This window comes from Henckelia pumila, chromosome 2, assembly GCF_033568475.1.
Source record: "Henckelia pumila isolate YLH828 chromosome 2, ASM3356847v2, whole genome shotgun sequence".
Classification (NCBI taxonomy): Eukaryota; Viridiplantae; Streptophyta; class Magnoliopsida; order Lamiales; family Gesneriaceae; genus Henckelia; species Henckelia pumila.
Window position 1 is genome coordinate 50019006 of NC_133121.1, and position 21823 is coordinate 50040828.

General features: G+C 31.5%; 1 non-coding gene and 1 pseudogene across 1 annotated transcript; one reads left to right on the top strand and one right to left on the bottom strand.

Moving 5' to 3' along the window:
- Nucleotides 1–7052: 7052 nt before the first annotated feature.
- LOC140885957 (small nucleolar RNA R71) lies at nucleotides 7053–7162 on the bottom strand. The gene has a single exon (XR_012151368.1). It is a non-coding gene; the product is annotated as a small nucleolar RNA R71 (small nucleolar RNA).
- Nucleotides 7163–7220: 58 nt separating this feature from the next.
- The window catches only part of LOC140877594 (uncharacterized), a 45378-nt pseudogene continuing 30775 nt past the window's right edge, over nucleotides 7221–21823 (top strand).

The following is a 21823-nucleotide window of genomic DNA, read 5'->3' on the forward strand; positions in this document are numbered from 1 at the left end:
ACCAGACATGGCAAGAACGTGAGAAGAAGCCTTAAGGTTCAACATGAAAACGTGATGCCATGCATGGAACACATGTATCTTTTATTCTAAACAACATAAAAATCATCAAATCATTTTTTAACATTAAATAGCGTATATAGGATTTAAACGGTGTGAAAGAATGTATTAAAAACATTCCTTTGCGTTTAAAAAAACGTATACGGTAGCGTAGATCACGACCCTGGACGAACGAAACACCTAAACTCTTGAATTTTCCTTCAAAAATCGTGTGAAGGTGTGTGTGATATGTGGCGGTTGTGTTCTTGCTTCCTCTCCAAGTTTTAAACGTGAAGAACAATAATGAAGGAGATGGAATTCTGATTCCAGTTATTTGTTTGATGAAAATTGGACTTAGGCTTTAATTAAATAATAATAGGCTTAGCCCATTAAAATCAACTTAAAATATTTTAATTTACAAATAAAAATTATTAATTTTTGTAATAAACACATATTGGGTTTTTAAAATACTCAAAAAGCCCATAAAATAGCTTAATTACGTGAAAAACGGGCTTTTAAATATTCATATATATACATATATAACCCATAATTTTATTTAAATTAAGTCTTAAAATAATAATTTAAAACTCTTAAAAATCCTACTCATGAATTTTGATGAAAAACTTTTATCTCGTTCGTCCACGGTCCCGTCTACGCGTTCGTAAATCAACTTTTTCATAAAATCCGTAATCATCAACATAACTGGATTAAATATCATAATTAAATTTAAAACATATATAAATATCACATATTTCCAATAATACATCATTTAACTTCTTTTAATATTTTTTTAAAATAATTTATTCCCAAGTTATGCATGCGGGTGTTAAACAAATTTTTGGGCGTTACAATTCTCCCCCCCCCCCCCCCCCAAATAGAGTTTCGTTATCGAAATTTGATTTAAATTAGTCGTCTAATAACACATGACTAAACTATTTCAAAAAATAATTTTAAAACTTAATTCCAAAAAGTATAACTTAATTTTTCAAATCTAAAATTCAACTTAAATCTCAAAAATCCTAACATGTCAAACAATTTAAAAAAAATTCATAACATCTACAAATCTAAATGTCAAAATTAAATTCGAAGAATCGTAATGCAATTCAAGAATATTTTTCCCGACATAGTGAAAATATAGTCCACATATGATTTTTTTTTATAAATCCAACTATAATAACCTATATGTGTAGATCATAATTCCCAAGTAATTCGTTATAAATCTTATAACCACGAGTTAAATAAATCATCTATAATGTACTAGATCTATGTGTCAATCCAAAAATCAATTTAACTTAAATCAATAATTCACCCATGAAATCATTCTTAATTAAAATCAATAAATTAATACCGAAACCCAAATTTCAAACTTAAATCTCATAAAATATCAAGTTTAGTTTCCAAAAAATATAACCATATTCCCATAAATTCCTCATGCAACCGTTATGCATAACTAAGTATTTTAACGTAATGTTCCTATAACATAAATCAGTGAAAACTAATTCATGTATCCCATACGTAAAATCATAATTAAAAAGCATTTAAAACTCATAGACTGGCAGTGTGGCTTCTGAGCTCCACGTAGCAGGCTAATCAACTTTCAAGGACCATGCTCTGATACCAACTGAAACGACCCTATACTACTACTGAATTTTTTTTAAAAATACTTTACTTTTAAATATTGATGATACATATACGCCCATACATATATGTATTTATTCTTAAAATAATTCTTCATAAAATATAATACATAATAACTTTAAAATATTTATAATTAAAATAGTTTTTCATAAAATATAATATATATAATATATATTTGCATGCAATTAAATTAATTACTTAAACATGATTAAAAATTCATACATAGGTAAATCTCATGCATACATTATAAATATAATTAATATTCATGTGCGGAATAAAAATAACTATATATAAAAAATTCCATAAAATCGTTGTATCATAAGCATGCGATGGTCACGGGTACACTAGCTGCACTGGATACTCAGACATCCTCACCACCAGTAGGGACCACATCATCAACTTTAAAATCTTTTTCACTTATACACAGTTAAATCTAGTGAGCCTAGAGGCTCAGCATATTCCATCCAGTAATAACAAATACTATATAATAAAACCACATGCAAACACATATCATATAAAAATAATTTCTTGAAAACGTCTTATGCAAGCATGATCTTAAAAACATATGCATATATACATATACTGCTTAATCATAAGCATTGTCATTATCTTAATCATCATTCTTCAACATAGTCATAATTCATCATCATATTCATAATACATATAATGATAGGGAACATCACAATTTTCCAAAACTGTCCTTGTAGGTTGTATCCATGATGGTGGCCTTAAACATGAACGATTGATCAATCATAAAAACCAACGCACGTGGCGGTGGGGTTTCCACCTCTATGTTGCCACTTCACTTGGGCTTGCTCTATATCCACAAGCTCATTATCATAACTATAAGTGGAAAGGGCTCTGAGCTCTAGAATATCATCCCAAATCCCGAGCATGCCAAACTCATTTCAACTTCCATAAAAATGTTTTCTTGCATGCCCTTAAACATTACATTAAAATACTTACATGATGCATGTACTTAAAAATAATATTTTTCGTTATCCTTAAAAATATGACCATAAATATATATTTAATTATTTTTCATAAAAATCATGCATATATAAAAATAATTCATATATATATTAAATATATATTTATGAACTTTTATTTGTAATGGGCTCAATCGTTGTGGCTGTTCATTTACTTAAGTCCGTAAAACTAGATTGACCCATTAACACATAAACCCGATCCTTTAAAACTTAACCCATCATAACTAAGGCGATTACTCTCATGGATCACTAGGCTCAATACACCTAATGGATCAACTAATTTAATAACTTAAGCCTAGTAAATAACTCAAACGCCCAAGCCCATTAACTTAACATAATAAAATACTTAGTCACATAATTAAATTAGCCAAGCCCGAACTAAACTAACCCGGACCCAAACCAACATGACTTGACCCACTTAAAATCTAACCCGACCCGGGAAGAACCCTGCCCGAGCCCCTGACCGCTTCCCTAACTCAAACACTCCAGCTCAAGCCCCCTTTTCACGCGTAGACAATGAGCAGCTCCAAAAACTCCATTCGTGCTACCTGCTCCGGCCACCTTTGGATGGAGCCCCTTCTCCAGACTTAGCCAACATTTGGTCGGTCCTAACCAGACAAACCTGACCCCAAAACGTGGCTTATAAAATGAGAACGAACCAAAAAAACACAGCACTTCTTCTGCTCGTGCGCGCAGAACGGGACCCCCAACTTCAGGCCTTTCTGCCGCCCAGCCCCAGCCACCACCGGTTGGAGCACCACTGTGAGGACCTTCCCCAATGTCTTGGAGTTATAAGAAACCAAAATCCAGAACCTAACTCAACCTATAGACCTGGAACGACCCCCTACACTAAAGCGAGTTGTGCATCCATGGAAGAAGATCTGAACGGCCAACCATCCAATTCCCTTAGCTACTAAACCAACCCATTCCCTAGACTTCTATGGACCCTACCTTGACCCATGAACATCCTGGAGAAGTCCCATCCACCAGCCATGGCAAAAACGTGAGAAGAAGATGATGGTTCAACATGAAAACGTGATGCCATGCATGGAACTCATGTATCTTTTATTCTAAACCACATACAAATCATAAAATTATATTTTTAACATAAAATATAGTATATAGGATTTAAACTATGTGAAATAATGAATTTAAAACATGCCTTGAATTTAAAACGCTCGAAAAAACGTATACGGCAGCGTAGATAACGACTCGGGACGAACAGAATGCCTAAACTCTTGAATTTTCCTTCAAAAATCATGTGAAGCTCTGTGTGATGTGTGGCGGCTGTGTTCTTGCTTCCACTCCAAGTTTAAAACAAGAAGAACAACTATGAAAGAGATGGAATTTTGATTCCAGTTATTTGTTTGATGAAAATTGGACTTAGGCTTTAATAAAATATTAATAGGGTTAGCCCATTAAAATCAACTTAAAATATTTTAATTTACAATTAAAAGGTATTAGTTTTTGTAATAATATATTGGGTTTTTTAAAATGCTCAAAAAGCCAATAAAATAGCTTAATTAGGTGAAAAACGGGCTTTGAAATATTCATATATATAAAACCCATTATTTTATTTAAAATAAGTCTTAAAATAATTATTTAAAACTCCTAAAAATCCTTCCGTGATTTACAATCAAGAGTTGAAGGATTTGGAATACATGGAAATCAAGTTAAACAGCTTGAAGAGTATTTTGGAATATGTTTATGCATCCTTGAAGTGTTAGAATTTAAACAGAATGTAACACCCGGAATTATTTAATTTTAATTCGAGAATAATTAATTTGGTAATATTTGGAGTTTTGATTTAAATTCTAATATTCTTAAATTGATTAGGATTGAAATTGAATGAAAAGCGAAATGAAGGACTGAATTGCAATTTTGGAAGTCTTGAGGGGCCAAAGTGCAAAATATTGAATTTTAGTGGGACACTTGTGATTCTTAAACTTGTGCACGTGTGATTCTCTTTCAATTCATCAGATTATTCAGAAAATCAGAGGAAGGAACCGAGAGGCAAGAACAAAGATCTTTCCAATTAATTTCTTTATCTTGCGATTGCCATATCTTTTGACTCGAGTATCCGATTTCGATTCCGAAAGATGTTTTGGAATCCTTGAAACGAGACCTTCGATTTAATGTAAGTTTCCTTTTTGTTCTTTGATGAAACTTAAAATTTGTAATTATTTATATGTTAAAAAGTGTGTTTTAAATTTTAAGTTTAATTAAAATTATGAAGTTGAATTATTTTAGTGTTATGTGTTTATATTTAAATGTTTTACTAAAATGTTGTATTTTACGGTTTGCGCAGGTTTGGTAAAAATAAAATTACTCAAGCTACAGAGGTCATAATGGAGTAACCTCAAAACCTGTAGAATCACAAAAGAGGCATCTTCAACTTTGTAGAAGACAAGAAATTCCAAAAACTTCATTAAGATGATCAAAATAATCAAACATCAAAATGGAGATAAATTTACTTTTACTATGACCAGCTTGGAGTAAAAATATCATAAGTATTTCATATTTTATCCAAAAGGGGTGAATGAGTTGTCCAAACACATCTACACAAAATATCCTACGTGTTCTATGTTGAAAAGAAAGGCTGAATCGGTGGTCTAAGGCATCAAACATGCCAATTAAAGTTGGGTCATGGTATTGACATTCAAGGAGACAAGCACCCACCAACTTTACTATTTCACATTTAATGAGCCTTGGACTCTTGCTCTCATTTGGCCTATAAATAGATGTGTTGTATAAGCTTTGTAGTATGCAAGAGTGTAGAGAATTCTTCATTTGTAAAATAAATATTGTGTGTGTGAGAATAAAAGTTTGAGTGTGCAAGTTTCTCAAGTTCAAGTATGAAATTTCTTTTATCTTTATTCTTGAGTTTCATGTTAATGGAAAGCTAAATCTATTTATGTCAAGGTGAAAAGGTTTCATTGTTGGTCAAGTAAGATTGTTTATATTTTGTATATTCTTTTCTTTTCTATTTTTATTTTTACTAATTGATCTTTATTTGTAGGTATAATTTTGGATGATTTGTTGTTATCTATTTACATCAAATGCTTGGTACCTTGAATGTGGTTACCTTGATTTGTTGTCAAATATGATACAATAAATACTACAATAATTATATACTATAAATATATGTATCTATTTATAATAAAGTCATATATATTATTTAGACGATAGCGTGACACTGTCGGTTGTTCTAAATAATATATTGTGATTTGAACTAACATTTACTTTCTCGCATCTAACTTTTACTTGATCGCAACTAACATTTACTTTTCCGCAACTAACATTTACTTTCTCGCATATAACATTTACTTTTCCGCAACTAACATTTACTTTATCGCATCTAACATAAAGTCATATATTTTATTTTGACGATAGCGTGGCTCTGCCGGTTGTTCTAAATGAAATATTGTGATTTGATCTAACATTTACTTTTATGTCAATTTATATTTATGCATTTATATATATATTATGGATACCATGTATTAAATATCGACTGATATTAATATAGTGGGAACTATATTATATGATATACTTGTTTAAATATTTCATTGTTCTTTTATGTTTATTCTTATTTTAGTTTCTTTTATTTATTTTTATTAAACAATCTTAAATAAACCAACAATGAACCTTTGAAACCTTGACAATTTTATAATTTGTGTATTTGAAGTTTTATAATAATATTTTCATCTATAATATATTATTGCTAAAATTAAACTTACAACATCCTCTCCGTGGATCGATCTCGTACTCACGAGTATATTACTTGCAGACAACCTACACTTGGGTGAATTACAATTTAAGTTGTAGCAAGTTTTTGGCGCCGTTGCCGGGGAGGTATAAATTAAGTTTAATTTTGTTATTATGTAAATAGTATGTTGTTTTTTATTGTAAGATTGTTTGGAGTCGTAAACAAAGTGGTAGACTTGTTCGAGTAACTGAAAATATTTTAAACATGGACGATAATTCTAATAATCAAGATGATAATAATAATAATAATCATCATCAAGAACATGAACAACCAAGAACACTTAGGCACCATATGAATCCAATAAGAACTAGTACACCATCTTGTTTAGTTTTTCCTCCTGATGCATCTAATTTCAATTTTAAGCCACAAGTCATTCAACTTTTACCAAATTTTCATGGCTTAGATTCTGAAAATCCATATTTGCATTTAAGAGAATTTGAGGAGGTTTGCAACACTTATAATGATCAAAATTGTAGCATGGATACTGTTCGATTAAAGCTTTTCCCTTTTTCCTTAAAAGATAAAGCTAAAACATGGTTGCAAAATTTGAGATCAAGTTCAATAAGATCATGGGAAGAAATGCAACAACAATTTCTAAAAAAGTTTTTTCCTTCCCATAGAACAAACTCTTTTAAAAGACAAATTACAACTTTTCTCAAAAACAAGGGGAAACATTTTATCAATGTTGGGATAGATATAAAGAGTTACTTAATACATGCCCACATCATGGTTTTGAAATATGGAGAATAGTTTCTCACTTTTATGAAGGTTTAATACCTAAAGATAGGCAAATGATAGAATTCATGTGTAATGGAACTTTTGAAGATAAAAACCCAAATGAAGCTATGGAATATTTGGAGTCATTAGCAGAAAATGCTCAAAATTGGGATAATATAGGCTCAATTGAACCACCAAGTAAAACCAATAATTCAACAAATGGGGGTGGTATTTATCATCTTAAAGATGATGTAGATGTTCAAGATAAACTTGCATCTTTAGCAAGAAAAATCGAGTCATTAGAAATGAAAAAGAGTGATCAATTAAAAAGTGTTCAAGAAATTGTTTGTCATATATGTGACACACATGATCATCTTACAAAAAATTGTCCTACTTTGCCTTCATTTAAAGAATGTCTCCATGAACAAGCCAATTATGTTAACAATTTTAAAAAACCAACATTAGATCCTTTTTCACAAACATACAATCCTGGTTGGAGAAATCATCCCAATTTTAGTTGGAGGAACGATAATAATGCACAACCTTCACAACAACCTTTTCAAAATAACCAAAATCATCAAGGTTATGCTCCTTATATCCCACCTCCAAGAAAAAATTTTGAAGATGAAATTCATGCATACATTCAAAAGCAAGAGTCTATCAATATTCAAAACATTCAATCTATGAATGATTTGAAAGAAACTCTTGCAAAATTTGCATCTGCACTTAATATTCATGAAAAAGGAAAATTTCCATCTCAACCACAACCTAATCCTAAAAATCAAAATCAAGAAAAATTTGATCAAGTAAAATCTGTTATTACTCTTAGAAGTGGTAAAATAGTTAATGATCCATATAGTGATGAAAACAAAGATCAGTCAAACTCAAAGAGTAAGGATGAAAATCTTGATACTTTCGAGAAAGATGATACTTTGAGTCCTAAGATTAAGAAAGTTGATGATAAATTATCTGAAATAATATGTGAGTCAAATAAACATGTTCCTTTCCCTCATGCATTAGTTAATAATAAAAAACAAAAAAATGATTCTGATATTTATGATGTTTTTAAACAAGTAAAAATAAATATTCCATTATTAGATGCTATTAAACAAGTGCCTTCTTATGCAAAGTTTTTAAAAGATTTATGTACTGTAAAAAGACAATTGCATGTAAAGAAGAAAGCATTCTTAACGGAGCAAGTAAGTTCTATTATTCAAAATAATTCTACCTTGAAATATAAAGATCCCGGTTGTCCAACAATTTCATGTATTATTGGAAAAAATAAAATTAAAAAAGCTTTGTTAGATTTGGGAGCAAGTGTGAATTTAATTCCTTATTCAGTTTATTAAAAGCTTAAGTTGGGAGATTTAAAACCTACATCTGTTACTCTTTTACTAGCCGATAGGTCAATCAAAATACCTAGAGGTATCGTAGAAGATGTGTTAGTTCAAGTCGATAAATTCATATATCCTGTGGATTTTATTGTCTTGGATACACAACCAATAGAAGTACATAACGAAATTCCAGTAATATTGGGACGTCCATTTCTAGCAACTTCAAATGCTTTAATTAATTGTCGAAATGGATTAATGAAATTGTCTTTTGAAAATATGACTTTAGAACTTAATGTGTTCAATTTATGTAAACAACCAAGTATTAATGAAGATGAAGATGATAATGCAATAGAAACAATTGTGGAAGAAAATATACACCAAAAAAACTTAAATCAACAATCTGAAGTTTGTTTAGTGGAAAGTTTTGATTCAAAAAATGTTTTTAAATCAAAGTTATTTGAAGAAATTAATGAACTTGAAGAAGTAAAAGAAAATGATCATCCAAAACTTGAATTAAAACCCTTGCCAATAGAACTAAAATATGCTTTTCTTGGTGAAAATCAAACATATCCTATTGTAATATCTTCTACCCTCTTACCAAACCAAGAAGAAGATTTAATAACACTACTTAAAAAACACAAAAATGCAATTGGATGGACTTTGCAAGATATAAAAGGTATAAATCCTTTAATCTGCACACATAGAATTCATTTGGAAGAAAATGCTAAAACATATCAACAACCACAAAGAAGATTAAATCCACACATGAAAGAAGTTGTTAAAAATGAAGTTTTAAAACTATTAGATGCCGGAATTATTTATCCAATCTCGGATAGTAAATGGGTAAGTCCAACACAAGTAGTACCAAAAAAATCAGGCATCACTGTTATAAAAAATGAAAAGGGAGAATTATTACAAGCTAGGATTCCATCTAGTTGGCGTATGTGCATTGATTATAGAAAATTAAATGATGCAACTAGAAAAGATCACTTTCCGTTACCATTTTTAGATCAAATTTTAGAGAAAGTGGCAGGTAATCCTTATTATTGTTTTCTTGATGGGTATTCGGGGTATTATCAAATACCAATATCATTAGAAGATCAAGAAAAAACTACTTTCACTTGTCCGTTTGGAACTTTTGCTTTTAAAAGAATGCCATTTGGTTTATGTAATGCCCCGACTACTTTTCAAAGATGCATGCTAAGTATTTTTAGTGACATGATTGAAGAATTTGTGGAAGTTTTTATGGATGATATAACTGTTTTTGGAAACTCATTTGAAAACTGTCTTAAAAATTTGGAAGAAGTTTTAAAAAGATGTGAAGAAAAAAAATCTTGTTTTAAATTGGGAAAAATGTCACTACATGGTTAAATCCGGAATTGTGTTAGGGCATGTCATATCTGAAAAAGGAATTGAAGTTGATAAAGCTAAGGTTGATGTTATTGCTAATCTACCATCACCAAACACGATCAAAGAAATTCGATCATTTTTGGGTCATGCGGGATTTTATAGAAGATTTATAAAAAATTTTAGCATAATATCGAAACCAATTTCAAATCTTTTAACAAAAGATGCACAATTTGAATGGACTCAAGAATGTGAAACTGCTTTTAAAAAAATAATTAATCTTTTAACTACATCACCTATTTTACAACCTCCTGATTGGTCTTTACCATTTGAATTAATGTGTGATGCAAGTGATTATGCTGTAGGAGCCGTGTTAGGACAAAGAAAAGAAGGTAAACCTTATGTGATTTATTATGCAAGTAGAACCTTAAATAGTGCTCAAATCAATTATTCAACAACTGAAAAAGAATTACTTTCAGTAGTGTTTGCATTAGATAAATTTCGATCCTATTTAATTGGTTCTACTACTATTGTTTACACTGATCATTCTGCCATAAAATATTTATCAAATAAACAAGATGCTAAGCCGAGATTAATAAGATGGATTTTGTTGTTACAAGAATTTGATCTTGTAATAAAAGATAAAAAAGGAAAAGAAAATGTAGTAGCCGATCATTTATCAAGAATAATTTCTGAATCATCTCAAAATGAAATACCAATAAATGAAAATTTTCCGGATGATCAACTATTTTATGCTACTACTATGCCTTGGTTTGCTAATATTGTAAATTTTCTTGTGACAAATAAAATGCCTTCTCATTGGAGTTCACAAGATAAAAATAAATTCTTGAAAGAGGTCAAAAAATTTTATTGGGATGATCCTTATTTGTTTAAGTATTGTCCTGATCAAATTTTTCGACGATGCATACCCGACAATGAGGTAAGTAGTGTCATTAAATTTTGTCATTCTGAGGCATGTGGAGGTCATTTTTCGTCAAAGAAAACAGCTGCAAAAATCTTTCAATGTGGATTTTATTGGCCTTCTTTATTCAAAGATACACATTAATTTTGCAAATCTTGTGAAAATTGTCAGAAAATGGGTTCAATTTCAAAACGAAACATGATGCCTTTAAATCCAATCATGATTATTGAAATAATTGACAGTTGGGGAATAGATTTTATGGGTCCATTTCCATTATCTTTTGGATTCACTTATATTTTTGTAGCTGTCGATTATGTTTCAAAATGGATTGAAACAATTGCATGTAGAACTAATGATCATAAAGTTGTGATAAAATTTTTGAAAGAAAATATTTTTAGTCGATTTGGAATACCTAGAGCTATAATAAGTGATGGGGGAAGTCATTTTATAAATAAATCATTTTCTTCGTTGTTAAGAAAATATGGTATTACACATAAAGTTTCTACTCCATATCACCCTCAAACGAATGGTCAAGTTGAACTTGCAAATAAAGAAATAAAACAAATTTTGGAAAAAACAGTCAATCCAAATCGAAAAGATTGGTCTTTAAGATTAAGTGATGCATTATGGGCATATAGAACTGCATTTTAAACATCATTGGGGATGTCACCATATAGATTAGTTTTTGGAAAGCATTGTCATTTACCTGTTGATATTGAACATAAAGCTTATTGGGCAATTAAAGCGTTTAATACTAATTTAGATGATGCATCTAAATCAAGAAAATTGCAATTAAATGAACTAGAAGAATTAAGAAATGATGCATATGAAAATGCAAAGATTTATAAAGATAAAACAAAAGCATTTCATGATAAAAATATTATGAGAAAATCTTTTGAAATCGGACAAAAAGTTTTACTTTATAATTCTCGCTTGCATTTGTTTCCAGGAAAACTTAGATCGCGATGGTCTGGACCATTTATTGTTAAATTTGTCTATCCTCATGGTGCTGTTGATGTTGAAAATCCTAAAAATAATAATGTATTTAAAGTTAATGGGCAAAGACTTAAACCGTTTATAGAAAATGAAGTTCTTAATGAAGAGTTTATGCCTTTATATGATCCAACTTAATTGTTACTTATATTTTTATTTTATTTTTGCAGAATTGAGTTCACTTCCCGGTTAAGTGGCGGATAACGGTACTCCGTGACTACTTTCAGTCGGTTTTATTTCAATTTCCCAAAATAATTGAATATATATATATATAAATATATATTATGGATGAAGCTATCAAAAAACTTGGTAAATATTTTTCATCTGTTTCTAAAAAAGTTCTGAGAATGATTTATGAAGGCAGATGTGAAAGATTGAGAATGCTTATGCAAAAAGGAATCCCGGAGGATATTCGTCTTATAATTGAAGCCAAGGTTCGATTAGGTGGTGAAGTTCCAAAATTCTTACTTGTTCGAAATATGTCTGGACTAGGAAAAAGTACCTATGCGAAAAAAATAAGGGCTAAAAGGTTAGATGTTTGTCATAATTGTGCCAGATGGACTTGTAATAGACAATGCAGATCTTTGGGATATGTTTCCACAAATAGAGAAGATAAAATTGATTTCATTAAGAATGGGCTGAGTAAAGAGTCATTGGATGATATCTCATTGACTCTTGAGACGCATTCTAGTGGAGATGTACAAGGTCAACTTCTCCGTTTATGGAAACTATTCCAAGCGCAGCGTCATGGTGATGGTCTTGGGAATCTGACTAAAAAAGACCCTATTTGCCAATTTATAAGAAAATTGGATGGTAAGCCAACCCTCGACTCATAAATATTGAAGGAACACTGTGAGCCACAATCACATCACTGTTTATACGCATGCATGTTATTATTATATATTATTTTTTTTTACTATTTTCATCATTTTGTTCACATCTGTATTCCTATTTCTGTCTTATTCCTTGTTTTCCTTATAAAATCACTCAACTCTCTCTATATTTTTTAAAAGAAAAGAAAAAAACATGACAGGATCTTCTTCACAAAAATTGAAAAATATTTGTGTCTTTTGTGGTTCTAATACTGGAAAGAATGAAATATTTGTTGATGCAGCAATTAATCTTGGAAAAAATTTAGCAGAGAGAAAAATTCACTTGGTTTACGGAGGAGGCAATATTGGGTTAATGGGATCTATTTCAACAGCAGCTCATCTTGGAGGTAGTCAGGTTTTGGGTATTATTCCTACAGCTTTAGCTGAAGGAAATATTACAGGTGTTACGGTTGGGGAAGAGTTGAAAGTTTCATCAATGTACGAGAGAATAACTAAAATGATAGAAAATTCTGATGCTTTTATTGCCTTGCCTGGTGGTTTTGGTACTTTAGAAGAAATTTTTCATGTTGTTTCTTGGGCACAACTTAATATCCATAATAAACCTGTTGGCTTGTTGAATATCAATAACTATTATGATGGTTTGTTGACTTTTCTCGATGTAGCCGTGGAACAAAATTTTATTTCAGAAAATTCACGAAGGATGCTCATCTCTGCTTCGAATGAAGACCAATTAATTGATGATCTCCAAGCTTTTGTTCATCAACCTGATTCAGCTATAACAAAGATCAATTGGTCTCAATCAACCAGTAAGAAAAGAAAACTGGATCATTGATTCAACATGTCATGAAATGGTTTGTGTTTGTTCCTCATCTTCAATAATTCCAGGTGATATCTCTTTCATCATGTACTTTTTATTTTTCTTAAAAAAAAAAAAAAAAAAATTTAAAATTTTTAAAAAAATATATTTCTATAATAATATTTATTTTTCTTTTTCAATGGCAGAGTAAGGAGTCAAAAACTCCTGACACGCATTAGTTTTTATTTATCATCTTATCACAATAGATTAGATTTTAATATTCCGTATATATTTAAATTGCAAACTACTAAGAAAATGAAGTCTTTTTGTATAGATGTTTATTTATTCTTCTTTTTATCAATTTAATAGAAAATATATAATTGATGGGATATAAGTTATAAATAATATATAATTGTGTGTTTTCAAATACATATTTTCTAAAACTTTTATGAGTATATAATTAAAGTGATATTGATTGAATAAATAATAACATGTATAATTGAGGGAATTAATTTGTAAAAGTTCAATAGTTACTCACATAAATTTTGTGAGTGAGGGGTAAGAATTGAGAAAACAACTTATAAGCTTTTATTGATTATTAAGAAATGGTTGATTACTAGATTAAACCCATTTTGAAAAAAAAAAGAAAAAAAAAAGAAAAATGAAAATTGGCTGCAAAGTTGTTTGAAGTTTGATTGTAAAGATGTAGAGTATTAATATCTCTACTATAATTATTAATGTAATAGATTTACCTCATAAAAAATAAAAAAAATAAATAAACTTTGAAAAAAAATGTTACATTTTCAAAGTTTATTGGAGGTATTTGATTATGTAAAAACAATTTTGCAGCCAAGCAAAAAAACAAAAAAACAAAAAAAAACAAAAAAAAAACAAAAAAACAAAAAAAAAAAAACAAAAAAAAAATGGGTTTATTCTTTGTAAATCATCCTATCTTATTTTCAATATTAGGTTATTTGATTGTCTACTTTACTAGCCATTTTCAAAGAGTGTATAATTTTCTTCCAACTCCATGAGTGAAAAACAGCTATATATGAAATACTTTAACCCGAGAGAATATGGAGTTGAGACTTTTACATTAATATTCCTGATGATATACATGTTATGAAAATGATTTCTATTATCCTTTTAATTATATTATTCTCAAAGTTTTTAGAAAATATTTATGTAAAAAAAATTATATATATTTAATATTTTGATATTGTGTGAAATATATATGTATAGCCCATCCAATTACATATTAATATATTGGTTGATAATGAGATTTATAAATAAACATATGATCTCCTCACAAGTGTGTTTTTAAAATTTCAAAGTTTGCAAATTTGAATATATATATTAAGGAATAAAAATCTAACTTGTGATTTTATGATATTTTATGATATTTTATTACTAAGGGACTAGTAATTAGCCGGTTTGGGGGTGTGATGAAACTTAAAATTTGTAATTATTTATATGTTAAAAAGTGTGTTTTAAATTTTAAGTTTAATTAAAATTATGAAGTTGTATTATTTTAGTGTTATGTGTTTATATTTAAATGTTTTACTAAAATGTTGTATTTTACGGTTTGCGCAGGTTTGGTAAAAATAAAATTACTCAAGCTACAGAGGTCATAATGGAGTAACCTCAAAACCTGTAGAATCACAAAAGAGGCATCTTCAACTTTGTAGAAGACAAGAAATTCCAAAAACTTCATTAAGATGATCAAAATAATCAAACATCAAAATGGAGATAGATTTACTTTTACTATGACCAGCTTGGAGTAAAAATATCATAAGTATTTCATATTTTATCCAAAAGGGGTGAATGAGTTGTCCAAACACATCTACACAAAATATCCTACGTGTTCTATGTTGAAAATAAAGGCTGAATCGGTGGTCTAAGGCATCAAACATGCCAATTAAAGTTGGGTCATGGTATTGACATTCAAGGAGACAAGCACCCACCAACTTTACTATTTCACATTTAATGAGCCTTGGACTCTTGCTCTCATTTGGCCTATAAATAGATGTGTTGTATAAGCTTTGTAGTATGCAAGAGTGTAGAGAATTCTTCATTTGTAAAATAAATATTGTGTGTGTGAGAATAAAAGTTTGAGTGTGCAAGTTTCTCAAGTTCAAGTATGAAATTTCTTTTATCTTTATTCTTGAGTTTCATGTTAATGGAAAGCTAAATCTATTTATGTCAAGGTGAAAAGGTTTCATTGTTGGTCAAGTAAGATTGTTTATATTTTGTATATTCTTTTCTTTTCTATTTTTATTTTTACTAATTGATCTTTATTTGTAGGTATAATTTTGGATGATTTGTTGTTATCTATTTACATCAAATGCTTGGTACCTTGAATGTGGTTACCTTGATTTGTTGTCAAATATGATACAATAAATACTACAATAATTATATACTATAAATATATGTATCTATTTATAATAAAGTCATATATATTATTTAGACGATAGCGTGACACTGTCGGTTGTTCTAAATAATATATTGTGATTTGAACTAACATTTACTTTCTCGCATCTAACTTTTACTTGATCGCAACTAACATTTACTTTTCCGCAACTAACATTTACTTTCTCGCATATAACATTTACTTTTCCGCAACTAACATTTACTTTATCGCATCTAACATAAAGTCATATATTTTATTTTGACGATAGCGTGGCTCTGCCGGTTGTTCTAAATGAAATATTGTGATTTGATCTAACATTTACTTTTATGTCAATTTATATTTATGCATTTATATATATATTATGGATACCATGTATTAAATATCGACTGATATTAATATAGTGGGAACTATATTTTATGATATACTTGTTTAAATATTTCATTGTTCTTTTATGTTTATTCTTATTTTAGTTTCTTTTATTTATTTTTATTAAACAATCTTAAATAAACCAACAATGAACCTTTGAAACCTTGACAATTTTATAATTTGTGTATTTGAAGTTTTATAATAATATTTTCATCTATAATATATTATTGCTAAAATTAAACTTACAACATCCTCTCCGTGGATCGATCTCGTACTCACGAGTATATTACTTGCAGACAACCTACACTTGGGTGAATTACAATTTAAGTTGTAGCATTCTTCAGGGTTTGAGATTTCGAAAATGACAGATATCAGAATTATGGTTGAATAACTTGTTTTATCAAAGTTGGGTTGAGGATTGAGTTTTATATCATGTTCTTATGAATCTCCAGCACTTATGTCGAAATATATACCTTATGTTATGCTGATTTTGAGTCATATTCAGCTGATGAAAAGATGTATATGATTATAGACTTGTTTAGTTGTAGATATGTGTGGAATCGCCGAGTTTGTACCGATATGCCGTCGAACTCTTGATTTGAAGTGATTTGCTATTATTCTTGAACTTAGAAGTTACTGAACTATTAGCTGATGATTCCTTGATTTTTATGCTATTGTTTCAGTGCATAAACAGAGTATATAAACTCAAGAAGTCTACTCCGAAACCGATAGAAGATAGAACAAGGTTGGTACAGTTTGCCTTGAAGTTCTTGTTGAAGTTTGGATTGATAGTGAGCAGACTTTGAGATGAGTTTTTGGTGATTGATCTTGTATAGACTTTGAAAAGTTCGAAGACATCCTAAACACTATATTTGAAAGGTAAAAGTGGACTACTATTTGATTGGGATTAAAACTCGAGATGGTTTGTATCGAGTTCCCCTAAATCACATACTTATTTGCTTATATGCTTTTATATGTTTCTTATGAATGTTTGAATGAGTCTTGATGGTAATGAATGTGTTTTGATTAATATGTATTGCATTCATCTTGCGAGACTTGTTCCTTGATTTTGAAATGAACGGAAACGTTCGAATAGTCGATTTGAGAAATTGTATATGTATGGCCTGGGTGGTTGTTTAGCCTAGCGTCTGATCTACATATATAATGACTTCAAAGTCTAGAGAAGTGAGATAAGTAGCCCCACCTCGATCGGGAGAGTCGGTGGATTAGTTATGATATATACTTCTCGGGATCCCAACCGACCATATAAGAAATGAACCTTGTTTTAAAACATGCATTGAAGTTATGTTCTTTATTGAAAGAGTGGGTACCCGGTGAGCCAACTTGTGGCTAAGGGCTTTGATGACTCTTTGTATAAACAATCTTTTGTTTTATATAATTTACACTTTTATTAATGACAATGACTTTATCTTTCTTCATATTGTTATATTGTGATATACTATTGTTATTTTGATAAATACCTTGAATATACTATAGTGTATGTAAGATGTGGTAGAACATGAGGATGTCTATCATGAAACACATCTTATAGTCACTGTATATTCTAAACTGTTCCTAGTCGATTGAGCCGTCCGATAATAAGGATAAGGATCGCTCGAGTTTGAGACTAGCATTTGCAATGCAGAGTACCACGTTTCATTGGTAGGGAACATAGAGATGTTCTGTGATGACCCGAGTTCTAATCTCTCATTAATCTCATTAATCATTATTAAACCATGTTAGACAATAATCAAAGTCTAAACAAAAGAATAAAAAAAAATATATTTTTTTTTTAAAAATAAATTGCACTGCGCACGCGCGGGCATCACCCCTCATGCGCGCGCGAGCAGGAGCTCGCCCGTGCGCCAGCCAAACCAACAGAAAAAAAATAATGGCTCAGCTGCTGTCAAAAACGAGATCATGCCTATGATTGATTCAAGATCATGTCCTACCAAAGTCTAGACATGATGAAATCAAGCATAACAACTACCATGCATTCTAACATGCTTTTAATGCTAATAATAAACCATTCCAAGGCTTTACAACATAATCATCATTCTCATAACATGCAATAACATTGTCATATATCCAGATCAAGACACCTTATGTTGATTCAAGGATTTACAACATATTTCCAATCCTATAAACATCAACAAAACCACAACTCAATCATCTACAAGAACTTCAAAGGAAACTCAACCAACCTTGTGTGTTCTTCTATCGGTTTCGAATTCAACGTTCTCGAGTTCACTTGTCCTATTTACACACTGAAATCATAGCATAACAAACAAGGAATCATCAGCTAATAGTTCAACAACTTCAGATTCCAAGAACAATAGCAAATCATTTCGATTCAAGAGTTCGACGGCATTTCGGTATTACTTCGGCGATCCCGAACAACTCTAAATCATTTCTAACATTCATATCAGATGTTCAACAACTCAACTCAACATATCAGCAAGTATATATCAATCGAAACATATCTGGAAATCATAAGGACATGATATACACATCACTCTTTAACCAAACTTCAAGAACATCAAAGCTAGAAGATCAAAACCATCAAATTCATTCCAACTTCTGATCCCTGTCCATTTCGAATTCTCAAACCAACAAGAAAGACAGAAAAACTTACATCAAATCGAAGGTCTTGTCGAGAGGATTCCAAAACATCTTTCGGAATCGAATTCGGATAACCGTAGCTCAAGATATAAGGATTTGAAGATGAAGATGAAGCTTGAAGATCTCTTGAAAGTTGCTCTCGGTTCTTTTCTTTCCTTGGGCTGAAGAATCTGATGGAATTGCAAGATAATTACACGTGACTAAGCCTAGGAATAACAATTGTCCCACTAACAATCACAATTTTGCACTTTAGCCCCTCAACTATGCAATAATTGCAATTCAGTCCTTAATTCCTCCATTCATTCAATTTCAATCCTAATCAATTTAAGAATATTAGAATTTAAATCAAAACTCCAAATATTCCCAAATTAATTATTCTCGGATTAAAATTAAATAATTCCGGGCGTTACAATTCCCCCCCACTAAGACTCGATTTCGTCCTCGAAATCTTAGTAATATCAACAAATCATATCACAGATATCAGATAACAGAAAACTAAAGGAGACTCACATCAAGAAAATAACTCTGGAAATCGTTGTCTCATATCTGATTCAGTCTCCCAAGTCGCTTCTGTACTACCATGACGACTCCACTGAACCTTCACAAGCGGAATAGTCTTCGTACGAAGTTGCTTCTCTTTACGATCAAGAATCTGAATCGGATTTTCGAAATAACTCAAAGTCTCGTCGAGTTCAGCTTCATCAGATTGAAGTACATGAGATTCATCAGAAAGATACTTTCGAAGCATTGATACATGAAAGACATCATGTATTCCAGATAACGCCGGAGGAAGAGCTAATCGATAGGCAAGATTGCCTATTTTCTCCAGAATTTCATACGGACCAATGTAGCGTGGAGACAACTTCACTCGCTTGCCAAATCTGACTGTACCTCTGAAAGGAGAAATCTTCAGGAATACTCGATCCCCCTGTTCAAAAGACAAAGGTCGACGTCGAATGTTAGCATATTTCGCTTGTCTATCTTGAGCTGTCTTCATTCTTGTCTGAATAAGCTTCACTTGATCAGTCAGATCACGTATCATATCAGGGCCAGTGTCAGGTACTTCTGAAATATCATCCCAGTACAAAGGAGATCGACATTTTCTTCCGTATAATGCTTCAAATGGAGCCATTCCAATACTCGATTGGTAGCTGTTGTTGTACGAGAATTCACAAAGAGGTAATGAATCTTGCCAACTCGTGCCAAAATCAAGCACTACAGCTCTCAACATGTCCTCCAATGTCTGAATGGTACGCTCAGACTGCCCGTCTGTTTGTGGATGATAAGCTGTGCTCAAACGAAGCTGAGTACCCAAAGCACTCTGTAAACTATGCCAGAAGTGAGATGTAAATCGAGGATCATGATCTGATACAATAGACTTCGGCACACCATGTAATCTGACAATTTCACGGACATAAATTTCTGCCATCTGATCATGTTTGTACGTCATACGATAAGGTATAAAACACGCTGATTTCGTCAATCTGTCAATAATCACCCAGATAGCATCACAACCTCTAGAAGATCGAGGTAATCTAGTCACGAAATCCATGGAAATATGATCCCATTTCCATTCTGGCACGGATAAACTCTTAAGTAAACCAGGCGGTTTCTTCCTTTCAGCCTTTACCTGTTGGCAGTTCAGACACCGAGATACAAAATCAGTGATATCAGACTTCATTGGTTTCCACCAGTATCGAGTCTTCAGATCATTATGCATCTTCCTACCTCCAGGATGAATACTATAACGACTACAATGCGCCTCTGTCAGTAGTTGTTGTCGCACATCAGAAATATCAGGCACTACAAGGCGATTGTGAACATAAAGAAGATCATCTCGAACCCGGTATTCAGATACATGCCCTGATCTGACTTTCTCAATCGAATTCTGTATATTCTGATCAAGTTTCTGAGCATCTCGAATTCTTACCAATAAAGCTGGTTCAACTTGCATTTGATAGAGTAGAAGAGGTTGATAATTCGTATCAAATACTAACCCAGACAGACAACAGTCTTCAATCAAATTTGATACACCCATCGTCGATAAAGACAAAGAACATACCTTTCGACTGAGTGCATCTGCTGCCGCATTCGATTTCCCTGGATAGTACTTAATCTCACAATCAAAGTCTTTAAGAAAATCAAGCCACCTCCGCTGTCTCATATTCAATTCTGACTGTGAAAATAGATACGTCAGACTCTTGTGATCAGAATAAATCTCAAACTGCTCCCCGTACAGATAATGTCGCCAAATCTTCAAAGCAAATACAATGGCGGCCAATTCAAGATCATGAATCGGATATCTGGTTTCGTGAGGCTTCAACTGTCTCGAGGCATAAGCAATCACATGTCCTCGCTGCATCAACACACATCCTAATCCTCGATGAGATGCATCACAGTAAACAGTGAAACCACCAGTACCTGAAGGAATCGTCAAGACTGGTGCACTGGTCAGTCGCTTCTTCAATTCAAGAAAACTGGATTCACAAGCTTCAGACCAGATGAAAAGAGCATTTTTCTGAGTCAACTGAGTAATCGGCTTCGCAATGCTAGAAAAATCTTTGATGAATCGACGATAATACCCAGCCAATCCCATAAAACTCCGGATCTCAGGAACAGATGTCGGTCTAGCCCAATTGATCACTGCTTCAACTTTACTTGGATCCAGAGAAATACCATTTCCAGATATAATATGTCCAAGAAAGACAACCTGTTTCAGCCAAAACTCACATTTCGAAAGTTTATCATACAATTTCTCGGCTCGTAAGGTTTTCAAAACTGTTCTCAGATGTTCAGCATGATCAATCAGATTCTTGGAATAGATCAGAATATCATCAATAAAGATAATCACAAAATCATCGAGATACTTCTGAAACACACGGTTCATCAAAGCCATGAATACAGCTGGAGCATTCGTCAAACCAAACGGCATAACTATACACTCATAATGGCCATACCTGGTTCTGAACGCAGTCTTAGGAATATCAGAATTCCTAACTCTCAGCTGATGGTATCCAGATCTCAGATCGATCTTGGAATACACAGAAGAACCCT